Below are 12,382 nucleotides of genomic sequence, written 5' to 3'. Positions count from 1 at the left end.
CCTTCCTGATACAGGACTACTTTAGGAAATTCAAGAAACGAAAAGAAGAAGGTCTAGTTGGAGTGCACTCATCGCAAAACAACACAGCCATTGCCCTACAGGTGAGTGGACCCCAAAAAAACAACACAGCCATTGCCCTACAGGTGAGTGGACCCCAAAAAAACAACACCATCGCCCAGCCGCAGAGAATACCAAATGAAAACACAAAGCGACTGGCCTTCAGGTGAGTGTACCCCAAACAACACAAAGCACTGTATCAGACATTTCACATACAAACATTTGCATGAAAAAACCTATTATTCTGAAACATTTTCATGGATTCCACAAGTATAAAGTGCCCGAATCATTCATACATACATACATACATACACACACACACAAACACATACGTACATATACATACATACATACAAACATATACACACATACATACATGCATATATACATACATATATACATATATGTACATACATACGTATATACATACACGCATACATACATACAGTGCTGTGCAAAAGTCTTAGGCACCTGTATAACACTCTGTACAGATAAGATTCTGTCAAAAATAATTCAATGAAAGGTCGTAAATAAACGTACTTACTTGCATACATATATACATATACACACACATGCATAAATACATACATATACACACATATACATACGCATACATACATACATATATACATACATACATACTGTACAAAGTCCTGAGTCATACAAAGAGTATCTGAATCTATTTAAAACAAAATGGGGTGCATGGGAAGGGAAAGGGTCACATACCTGTGGACAGAAGTCTCAAGAGTTTAGTATGAGGGCTATCAGACCAGTGGTCTGCTTATTGCAGCCATTGTTATCACAATCCAGTCTGTTTGCTCCAAAGGACCATAATTTATCTCTCCAGTCGAAATTTGGGTAAATAAATCAGTAAACCAAGTGTAAAAGCGCTTTAGAAAGTTATCTTGAAGGGTTTAGCACCCTGGTGTGTTTTCATTAAAGTTCTCGTTCGAACCTTAGCGTTTAATTTGAACTCGCATCGATTTGCACACAAATTAAAGTTATTTTGTTTAGTCCACTAGCTGCTATCAGCAGACCATAAATCAACTAATGTCGCAGTTTGGCTTCTCGAGTGTGTTCAGTGCCCACACTTTTCACTAGTAGCAGAAAACCTCTCAGAAAGTCCTATATACACTCAGTGAGCACTTTATTAGGTATACATATTTAGTCAGCCAATCATGTGGCAGCAACTAAATGCATAAAAACATGCAGACATGGTCAAGAGGTTCAGCTGTTTTTCAGACCAAATGTCAAAACGGGGAAGAAATGTGATCAAAGTGACTTTGACCGTGGACTGATTATTGGTGCCAGGCAGGGTGGTTTGAGTATCTCAGAAACTGCTGATCTCCTGGGATTTTCGCACACAAACAGAGTTTGCAGAGAATAGTGTGAAAAACTAAAAACATCCAGTGAGCAGCAGTTCTGCAGACAGAAACGCCTTGTTAATGAGAGAGGTCAGAGGAGAAGGGCCAGGCTGGTCAAAGCTGACAGGAAGGTGACAGTAATGCAAATAACCACACATTACAACAGTGGTATGCAGAAGAACATCTCTGAATGCACAGCACATCATAACTCTAAGTGGATAGGCTACAGCAGCAGAAGACCAATTAGTTTAAAGATATATAAATAAATGTAATAAATACCTAATAAAGTGCTCAGTGAGTGTAAAGCTGTGTATACAGATATACAGGTGTAATGGAGCTCAACCTTTATTTAATGGTAATCTACTGTCATTACATTGACATTAGAGTTTTCACATGAAGCTCTATAGGGGAGATTAAGCACTCTTGCAATCAAATGCAATTCAAACTACTGTAGCTGTGAATGTGCCCGAGAACTTGACTGTGTAGTTTAACATGTATTCTGTATTCTAATGACTGATTTTTTAAAACATTTTAGCTAATGAGTGTTTAATTGTTTTTACTGTGATCATCTATGTGCCACGTCCTGTCATCCTCATCGATCAGGCTTGCATTGACGAGGTCGTGTATGTCAGATATGTTCTTCATGTTTGCTTTAAATGCTCTTTCATTTTTCCTTATGTTTCATCATCATTCCTGTCTCTGTTCGCTCATCCCAGTGTCTCTCAGCCTCTACATGTTCGTCTGTCAGGTCCTTTGAATTATGATTATGATCATGATTTTGTGCCTTACACACGCTAGCTTTTTTTTTTCTGGTCAGTGAAATGTTTTCGTTCACGTGGTGATAACCGGTCCCACGACTGCCTGTAAACGCTTAACTCATTGAAATGCTGCTTGCAGTTTTATTTTTATTTACTGTATATTCTGGCTATTTTATATAGGGTTTGCATGAGTTTGAGTTCTTAGCACAGGTTTACAGAGGGCAGAATTGTCGCATTGCTTCTGCATTTGCTCGTAAAAATACTCATACAGTACAAAGACTGCTGTACTTAGACCGTTCGATAATAAATAAACTGCCATCTCGGCTATGTTTCTGCGTTCAGTGCTGAACATGTTTTCGTTCCGTTAAATGTTCACTGTAATTCCCTCCATTGTTCAGTCCTGTCTGTCCAGTCTGTTCCAGTGGATGAATCGGGGGGGTTTGTCATTAATGGGCCAGCGTAGCTTGTCTGTGATTGGCTGTGTGTGTGGGCGTGGATGAATCGGGGGGGTTTGTCTTAATGGGCCAGTGTAGCTTGTCTGTGATTGGCTGTGTGTGCTGGGGTGGATGAATCGGGGTGTTTGTCATTAATGGGCCAGCGTAGCTCGTCTGTGATTGGCTGTGTGTGTTGGAGTGGATGAATCGGGGGTGTTTGTCGTAATGGGCCAGTGTAGCTTGTCTGTGATTGGCTGTGTGTGTTGGGGTGGATGAATCGGGGGGGTTTGTCATTAATTGGCCAGTGTAGCTCGTCTGTGATTGGCTGTGTTTGTTGGAGTGGATTAATCGGGGGGGGGGGTTTGTCATTAATGGGCCAGTGTAGCTCGTCTGTGATTGGCTGTGTGTGCTGGGGTGGATGAATCGGGGGGGTTTGTCATTAATTGGCCAGCGTAGCTCGTCTGTGATTGGCTGGTTCAGCTGCTCTTCTGTCACTGTTTCCAGGCTGGTCTCCGCACCCTACATGACATCGGGCCCGAGATTCGCCGAGCGATATCATGTGACCTGCAGGACGAGGAGCTAGTAGACTTTATTCCCGAGGAGGACGAGGATATTTATAGGGTAATCAGTCAACAATCACGTCTATAACTCTACCGAGATAACGAGCGACTCCTTGGGGGGGGGGGGTGTTTCTAGATTAGACTTGAAAATGATACCGGATTCTTTCTAGACAACAGGGCAAAAAACGGCTAAGCTAGGTGGAGCTGAATGCTTTTTTTTTACAGTCTTCTGTTATTGTAGCCTGTACAATAGGCCATCGTCACATCTACAGGATCTGTAGGAGTCATGCGGGATGATTATGTTACGGAACGTGTAAAGGTTAAGGGAAGCAGAAGGGCGCCTCCCAGAGGACGTTCAGGGCAGTGCACGTGTGTCCTGACACAGAGCCCCCAGGCTTGTTTTACCTCACTGAGCTGCAGGCTCACGCCGCGCTCAGGTGACGTTACCATATCACATGATCAGGGGTCATTTGGCATGCATCTACCATGACTTTCATTTAACCTGCCTCGACCCATCTTTGGCTTGTTTTTTTTGTTTTTGTTTTTTTTGTTTTTTTAAACGGAGAATGTGAGTGTTCAGCATTGGGGAGTTCTGACTGGGCGTTCTGACTGGGAGGTCTGACTGGGCACATTTTGGGCGGGGTTTTTTTTGCAGAGGAACGGCGGGCTGTTCGGTAATCACATCAGCCACATGAACGGGGACAGCCGGAGCTCGGGCCACCGCACCAACGCCACGCAGCGCCCCCTGCAGGTCCACGCGCCGCCTCACTACGCCCACATGGAGCACCACGTGGGCCGCCTGGGCCGGATGGCCAACGCCCTGTCCTACGGCAACCACCACCACCACCACCACCACCACCACAACTCCTACTCCAAGTCCACCAACGCCAACCTCAACAACGCCAACGTCTCCAGCCTGCCCAACGGGGGCAAGCACAGCCGCTTCTACGAGCACGTCCCCGCCAACGGCTACCCCGGCCACCAGGGGCCCTACTACGCCGGGGACTACAACCGGCCCCGCTCCTCCCACATACAGAGGTGAGCGCGAGAGACGCCCGAGGTCCCGTAGCGCGGCGGTCGAGGTGCGTGACCGTGGGACCCGCGAGGTCGGTGCTTTCCATCCCCCGGTGTAGCCGCGATAAGATCCGCACGGCCGTTGGGGCCCTTGAGCAAGGCCCTTACACCCTGCATTGCTCCAGGGGAGGATTGTCTCCCGCTTAGTCTAATCAACTCTAATCTAAATGTAACCTCAACCATTCAATTTATCTGATTTAACCCTTGTGTAGTTTTAGCATTCTGTATACTTCCCTTGTCCTCAGGGTAAAAAATGACCAGCCTTCACTAAACCCCTAAAATAAAGCAGCTCAAAACCTCAAATCTATTTTACATGAAGAAACAACCTGTCACTCATCACAAACTTTGTCATCAAAGGGTTAAATGATGAAAGTTCATTCTCCAGCCATTAAGTCAGTTAGCTTAAGTTACAAGTTATGATTTAGTTAAATAACTTTATAAAATTAGATTATTTATTTATTACAACTCTGATTCAAGTACTTCAATGATTTCACTCTGGTTTAAGTAAACACAACTGGTCTTGTTTTAGCAATTCAGTGATTTAAGTGAGAAGATGGTTGAACTCTGATTTAAGCAATTCAGTGATTTAACAGATTTAAATGGTTAAATGGTTTAACTTTGTGCTAAAATGAAGAGCATCTGTTAGGGAAACCGATCGGAACAACACGCAGACACCAGGATGTAGTAAATGGCAGGCCTTATTTGAGGTACACGGAAACAGGTTAATCTCCAGCGAACCAGAACAATGGAGGTCATACAGAATCGTATTCAAGTCCAGGCAGAGGTCAATGTCCAAGCAACCGGATCAATGCGGAGAAGGCAGGGCAAAGTCCAGAACCGGGTGATCAGTCAGCGGGGGCAAGAGAACAGGGGGGCGACGGCCCGGAGCAGGGCTTGGAGACGGGTAGGCGGACAGGTGGGCTGCACACAGACAGACAGGCAGGAGAGCAGGGCTGCACACAGACAGGCAGGAGAGCAGGGCTGCACACAGACAGACAGGAGAGCAGGGCTGCACACAGACAGACAGGCAGGAGAGCAGGGCTGCACACAGACAGGCAGGAGAGCAGGGCTGCACACAGACAGGCAGGAGAGCAGGGCTGCACACAGACAGGCAGGAGAGCAGGAGCAGGGCTGCACACAGACAGGCAGGAGAGCAGGGCTGCACACAGACAGGCAGGAGAGCAGGAGCAGGGCTGCACACAGACAGGCAGGAGAGCAGGGCTGCACACAGACAGGCAGGAGAGCAGGGCTGCACACAGACAGGCAGGAGAGCAGGGCTGCACACAGACAGGCAGGAGAGCAGGAGAACTGAAGCAGGATGGGATGACACAGGACAGGAGATGGGACCTTGGAACAGGTAACGACCAGGCAGGAGATAAAACGCTGGAACGTAATCAACACAAGAAAAAGCAGGGCACAAGACGATCTGGCACAGAACAGAGAAATAGATGAGCTTATGTGCAGGACTACTGACAAGACAATTACGATTACAACAGAGGAAGTGCATGTATGGTGCATGGAGCATGGACACATAATGGGGTACAAGGGCAACGTGAAACTGAATACTAACATAGAAATGAAGAAACCAGGAAGTGAATTATGACACAGAGACACGGGACACAGCAAGCAGCAGTCAATGGTGAGGTGTATGTGTGAGTATCCTCAGGTTCAGTCTGTTACCAAAATGTAATCCATCACCACTGAGACCCACTAAGACATCTCACTCATTGTGTTATAAGTATCATAGAATTGGGTATATGTATATTGCAATGTGGATATATTTTTAAACCTAAAATTCTGGGTATATTGTTAGCCATATTACGTATTCTGAATAATGTCAATATTTCTTCCCAATAACCTTGTGAAGGAGTTTGCAGCTCGCCACTTCGTGGGTAGGCCTGAACTAACCGGTATAATGCAGTTCTACAGGAAATTTGCCTTAAACGCATTAAGATTTCCCTCCCTCCCCTCTGCCTTCATTCATATACTGTATGACCTCTCTCCACCCAGTGCTGTATGTTATCTCTCTCTCTCTTGGTCCGAGCGTGAACACACACATATATAAGAGCGCCGTATACGTGTCATATACAGTGTGGTATATGCCTCGTATGCAGCGTCTCATATATGCTGCATTGTGTCTCTTCTCTCTCATTGTTTTTCCTGTTCCTGTTTTCTTTCTTGGCCGTCTCTCTGCTGTCTGGTCCAGGACTCGCTACTATGAGACCTATATTAGGTAGGTCTGTCACAGCGGCCCTCCCCTGGAGAGGGGAGGAGGGGCCGGGCGTAACGTCCTAAGGTCTAGGAAGTAACGGGGGGGGGGGGGGGGAAAGGCTGTACTGCGCTTGTTGAGGGCATTCAAGAACTTGCTGCCCATTGAATTCAATGGGGAAACCAGTGGAACGTCTTTTTTAACAACCAAAGAAAACGTAATCGGTCATTTTTTTGTGATCTTTGGTTTCATTATGTGTAACCCTTATGTGATATTCCGCAATTGGTAGCTTCAATGTTTTGCCCTCAACGTGGGCAGTACGGCCTTACCCCCGGCTGCTTCAGACGCTTGGGCCAGCTGAAGGCATGCCTGCCTGTAATAGTTAAGTGTGCATGTCTATGATTAACCTTGTTTGTGTGCTCTCTGCTGGTCAGCCAAATACAAGCTCACGGTGTAGAGCGTCTCTAACTGCATTTTGAGATCCTGTATTTCTCTGTATGCTGGGTTTTTAGTCACAGAAGAGGGACAGGGGGAGTGTTGGTAGCGGTTGCCGGTTTGTATGGAGGATGCTGTCGGGCGTTTGGGCAGGAGTGCTGTTGGGAGCCCTTTGGAGGTTGGGGCAGGCAGTGATCATGAGGGTTGGGGCAGAGGGGGGACTGTTGGGGTTTTAGGAGAAGGGGGTTCTGCCTGTTGGATGCACGTTTCTGTACGGCAGTGTAAACCTCTCAGCAGAAGCTTGCTCTCTCTGTGTCCGTCGGCGCTGTGTCTGGTTTTTTGCGTGCGGACGGAAGGCTGCTTGTGCGCCCCCTGCTGGTGTCCGTGAGCATGCGGCTGCATGGTCTGTGTTTGTCTGCTCCCTGCTGCGACCGTAACCACTACCTCCGCCCCGCCCCCCCCCCGCAGGTCCCACACGGGGGACGACCCCCACCCCACCATCCGCCGGGAGGATGAGTACGGTGAGGAAGATCGCTACTCCGGGGAGTACTACAGCGGGGAGGAGTGCTACGAGGACGACAGCATGCTGTCCGCAGACAGGTAACGTAACGGCAACGCTCCCACAACGTAACGGCAACCCTCCCACAACGTAACGGCAACGCTCCCACAACGTAACGGCAACCCTCCCACAACGTAACGGCAACGCTCCCACAACGTAGCGGCAACGCTCCCACAGCGTAACGGCAATGCTCCCACAACGTAACGGCAACGCTCCCACAGCGTAACAACAACCCTTCCACAGCTTAATAAGAACCCTTCCACAGTTTAACAAAAACCCTCCCTCAGTTTAACAACAACCATCCCACAGCTTAACAGAAATGCTTTCATGACATCACGTCCTGCTGTAAAGAGAAAGGGGTCACCACAGCGATACTCCTTTAAGGTTCCCCTGCTGTGTACCCTATGACCACTCTGCTGACGCTGGGTTTCCCTGGAGATAGGCCGGCTGGCTGTGCAGTCCTGTGATGTCATGCAGTCCTGTGATGTCATGCAGTCCTGTGACGTCATGCAGTCAGACGGTCCAGGTCTGAGCCGTGCTTTTGTCTTACCTTTAGGAGGTCGTATAAGGAGTACCTGGACAGGTATCCCAACACTGACCCTGACTTTGAGACTCAGAGGGGATACCATCACCCCGACAGTTACTATGACGACGATGAGCAGCCCCTCTACAACGACTCGCGGCGGTCTCCGAAGAGGAGGCTCCTCCCACAAACGCCCCAAGGTGAGGCCTTCCCAGCATGCATTGCTCCAGCCTACACACTGAGACGTAAAACTGATAATCTGCCGCACCATCATTGTCTCAGACCATGTCACCCAAGACACCCCAAGGATCTATCTCGAAAAACGAAGAAGTGAAACTTGCAACTTTCCTGATGCTGTTAATTTTTTTCAGTCATATTTGTACCTGCATAACAGTAAAGATAAAAGTTGATTCCATTTTCATCGCATTGTAAATGGTGAGAATTTATATAGCGCCTTTATCCAAAGCGCTTTACAATTGATGCTTTACAATTGATGCTTCTCATTCACCCATTCATACACACTCTCACACACGATGGCCATGCAAGGCACCAACCAGCTCGTCAGGAGCAATTGGGGGTTAGGCGTCTTGCTCAGGGACACTTCGACACAACCAAGGCGGGATTGAACCGGCAACCCTTCAGACGACTGCTCTTACCTTCTGAGCCAATGTCGCCCCATTGCGTCATTGCGCTCTACATCAGTTTGTATACACAGGTTCATAGCCCACCTGTGTGGGGAAACTGAGACTGAAAGGCTCTTCTCTCTCAGCCAATAGGCAGCCTTCGTTCAGTTTCGAGTGTCTACGGCGACAGAGCAGTCAGGACGACCTGCCCCTCTCCCCTGGACTGCACCAGCACACGGCCCTGCCCCTGCACCTGATGCAACACCAGGTACCGACACACCTCCACTGTTCTGCCTTCTGTCTGCTAACCACACAAAACAACACCGCGTTATTGCTAGCTATGTAGCAGGCCTATGATGGCTAGCTAGATGGTAAATGGTTGGAATTTATATAGTGCCTTTATCCAAAGCGCTGTACAATTGATGCTTCTCATTCACCCGTTCATACACCATCGGTGATTGGCTGCCATGCAAGGAAGTCTTGCTCAGGGACACTTCCACACACCCAGGGCGGAATCAAACCGGCAATCCTCCAACTGCCAGACGACTGCTCTTACCTCCTGAGCCAATGTCACCCCAACCTAAGCAAGCAAGCAACCAAGCTACTACTACTAGTCCCTCTCACACACATGTTCCTTCCTACAAAGTGCATTTGTGCTGGGTGTGGCTACAATGGATGGCAAAACACTACTAGAGTTGATAACAATTTTATTTTTGGTTTCAATCCAACAGTCACTTGTATCTGTGGAACTAAGCTGACAGATTTGTGTAGTATTTATGTCCTTCCAGTTGTGTAAATAGTTGCCATTTATATCATCCAAAGTGCTGTACAATTGATGCTTCTCATTCACCCATTCACACACACACTCACACACCAATGGCGATTGGCTCTGCCAGCTCATCAGGAGCATTTGGGGGTTAGGCGTTTTGCTCAGGCAACACTTCGACACACCCAGGGCGGGGGATCGAACCGGCAACCCTCCGACTGCCAGACGACTGCTCTTACCGCCTGAGCCAATGTCGTCCCATATAACATGCGTGTGGCGTGTTTGTGTGGCAGGTGATGGCGGTGGCTGGTCTGGACTCGAGTCGGGCCCAGAGACTTTCACCAACCCGGTCCACCCGGTCCTGGGCCACGCCCCCGGCCACGCCCGGCAGCAAAGACCGCTCCCCCTACTACACCCCCATGATCCGGGTGGACCGGCCCAGCCGTGACAGCATGAGCAGCAGCCAATCGTCTGTCAGGAAGAGCTCCTGGTACACGGAGGAGTCAGACTACATCCACCGGACCTACACGCCAGCGCACCTGCAGGTCCCCGCAGAGTTCAGGCAGCAGTACCTTCACAAGAGGGGCAGTGCCACCAGCCTAGTGGAGGCGGTGAGTCAGAGTCTAAACAACTACACACTAAACAACTATACCTAGAGTCTAAACAACTACACACTAAACAACTATACCTAGAGTCTAAACAACTACACACTAAACAACTATACCTAGAGTCTGAACAAGTACACACTAAACAACTATACGTAGAGTCTAAACAACTACACCTAGAGTCTGAGCAACTATACCCAGAGTCTGAACAACTACACCTAGAGTCTGAACAACTATACCCAGAGTCTGAACAACTATACCCAGAGTCTGAACAACTACACCTAGAGTCTGAACAACTACACCTAGAGTCTGAACAACTATACCCAGAGTCTGAACAACTACACCTAGAGTCTGAACAACTATACCCAGAGTCTGAACAACTACACCTAGAGTCTGAACAACTACACCTAGAGTCTGAACAACTACACCTAGAGTCTGAACAACTATACCCAGAGTCTGAACAACTATACCCAGAGTCTGAACAACTATACCCAGAGTCTGAACAACTATACCCAGAGTCTGAACAACTACACCCACAGTCTAATCTACTGCACCAAGAGTCTAAACAAGTATACCCAGAGTCTGAACAACTATACCCAGAGTCTGAACAACTATACCCAGAGTCTGAACAACTATACCCAGAGTCTGAACAACTATACCCAGAGTCTGAACAACTATACCCAGAGTCTGAACAACTATACCCAGAGTCTGAACAACTATAACCAGAGTCTGAACAACTATACCCAGAGTCTGAACAACTATACCCAGAGTCTGAACAACTATACCCAGAGTCTGAACAACTATACCCAGAGTCTGAACAACTATACCCAGAGTCTGAACAACTATACCCAGAGTCTGAACAACTATACCCAGAGTCTGAACAACTATACCCAGAGTCTGAACAACTACACCCACAGTCTAATCTACTGCACCAAGAGTCTAAACAAGTATACCTAGAGTCTAATCTACTGCACACTAAACAAGTATAACTAGAGTCTGAACAACTACACCCAGAGTTTAAACAACTACACCCAAAGTTTAAACAACTACACCCAGAGTCTAAACAACTACACCCAGAGTCTGAACCATTATAGCCAGAGTCTAATCAGATACACCAAGAGTCTAAACAACTATAGCTAGAGTCTAAACGACTATACCCAGAGTCCAAACGACTATACCCAGAGTCCAAACGACTATACCCAGAGTCCAAACGACTATACCCACAGTCTAAACAACCACACCCAGAGTCTAATCAGATACACCCAGAGTCTAAACGACTACACCCATCGTCTAAAAAAACTAAACCTAGAGTCTAATGAGATACACCCAGAGTCTAAACAGCCGTCCCCGTTAAGATGGCCGACCCGTTCCCCTCTCACCGCGGTGCGTGTGTCCGCCCGGCGCAGGTGCTGATATCCGAGGGCCTGGGCCGCTACGCCAAGGACCCCAAGTTCGTGGCGGCCACCAAGCACGAGATCGCGGACGCGTGCGCCATGACGATCGACGAGATGGAGAGCGCGGCGAGCCACCTGCTGAACGGCGGCGTGCCCCCGGGCCTGCCCGTCCCGGGCCCGCCCGACCACGAGCCGCACGACTTCCCCGCGGGCTACAGCGACGAGGAGGCCGAGCCGGAACCCCGGCCCAAGTACGAGGAGGACCTCGCCGACGAGATGATATGCATCACCACTTTATAGCAAAGCGCACCGATCTAGATACGTAGACTTAAAATAGAAAATATATACGAAATGAAAAAAAAATTACAAATAAAGTGTAAAGGCATCTATCGGTCCGTTCACAAGAGAAGTGCCTTCCTGCTGTGGAACACTGATGGCCCCCGGCTGCAGGAGCTCCCAAACCGGGAGCCGCGGGCCCCCCGGCCCCGTCACGCACCCCGAGGGCCGGGGGCAGCCTGCCGCTGGCCGCTGCCGGACCTGGGCACTGGAGGACTGGATGGGGGCAGGGTGGTGTTGGATGGGGGCAGTGTGGTGTTGGATGGGGGCAGTGTGGTGTTGGATGGGCGCAGTGTGGTGTTGGATGGGCACAGTGTAGTGTTGGATGGGCACAGTGTAGTGTTGGATGGGCACAGTGTAGTGTTGGATGGGGGCAGATTGAAGTTAAATGGGGCAGTCCACTGTTGGATCGGGCAGTGTAGTGTTGAATGGACCAGTGTGATGTTGAATGGGGGCAGTGTGGTGTTGAATGGGGGCAGTTTAGTGTTGAATAGGGGCTGGGTGGTGTTGAATATGGACAGTGTGGTGCTGAATGGGGGCTGGGTGGTGTTGGATCGGGCAGTGTAGTGCTGAATATGGACAGTGTAGTGTTGAATAGGGACAGTGTGGTGTTGAATAGGGACAGTGTGGTGTTGAATGGGGCAGTGTAGTGTTGAATAGGGGCTGGGTGGTGTTGAATATGGAC

The 12,382-nt window shown here is 48.6% G+C and overlaps 1 pseudogene; it reads left to right on the top strand.

Moving 5' to 3' along the window:
- LOC133109697 (voltage-dependent L-type calcium channel subunit alpha-1D-like) overlaps positions 1-11,661 on the top strand; it is a 74,860-nt pseudogene extending 63,199 nt beyond the window's left edge.
- The last annotated feature ends 721 nt before the right edge of the window (positions 11,662-12,382 follow it).

The sequence above is a fragment of the Conger conger genome, chromosome 14 (genome assembly GCF_963514075.1).
Source record: "Conger conger chromosome 14, fConCon1.1, whole genome shotgun sequence".
In the NCBI taxonomy this organism is placed as follows: Eukaryota; Metazoa; Chordata; class Actinopteri; order Anguilliformes; family Congridae; genus Conger; species Conger conger.
The sequence above is the reverse complement of the archived record's forward strand: the minus strand, read 5'-3'. Positions and strand labels throughout refer to the sequence as shown.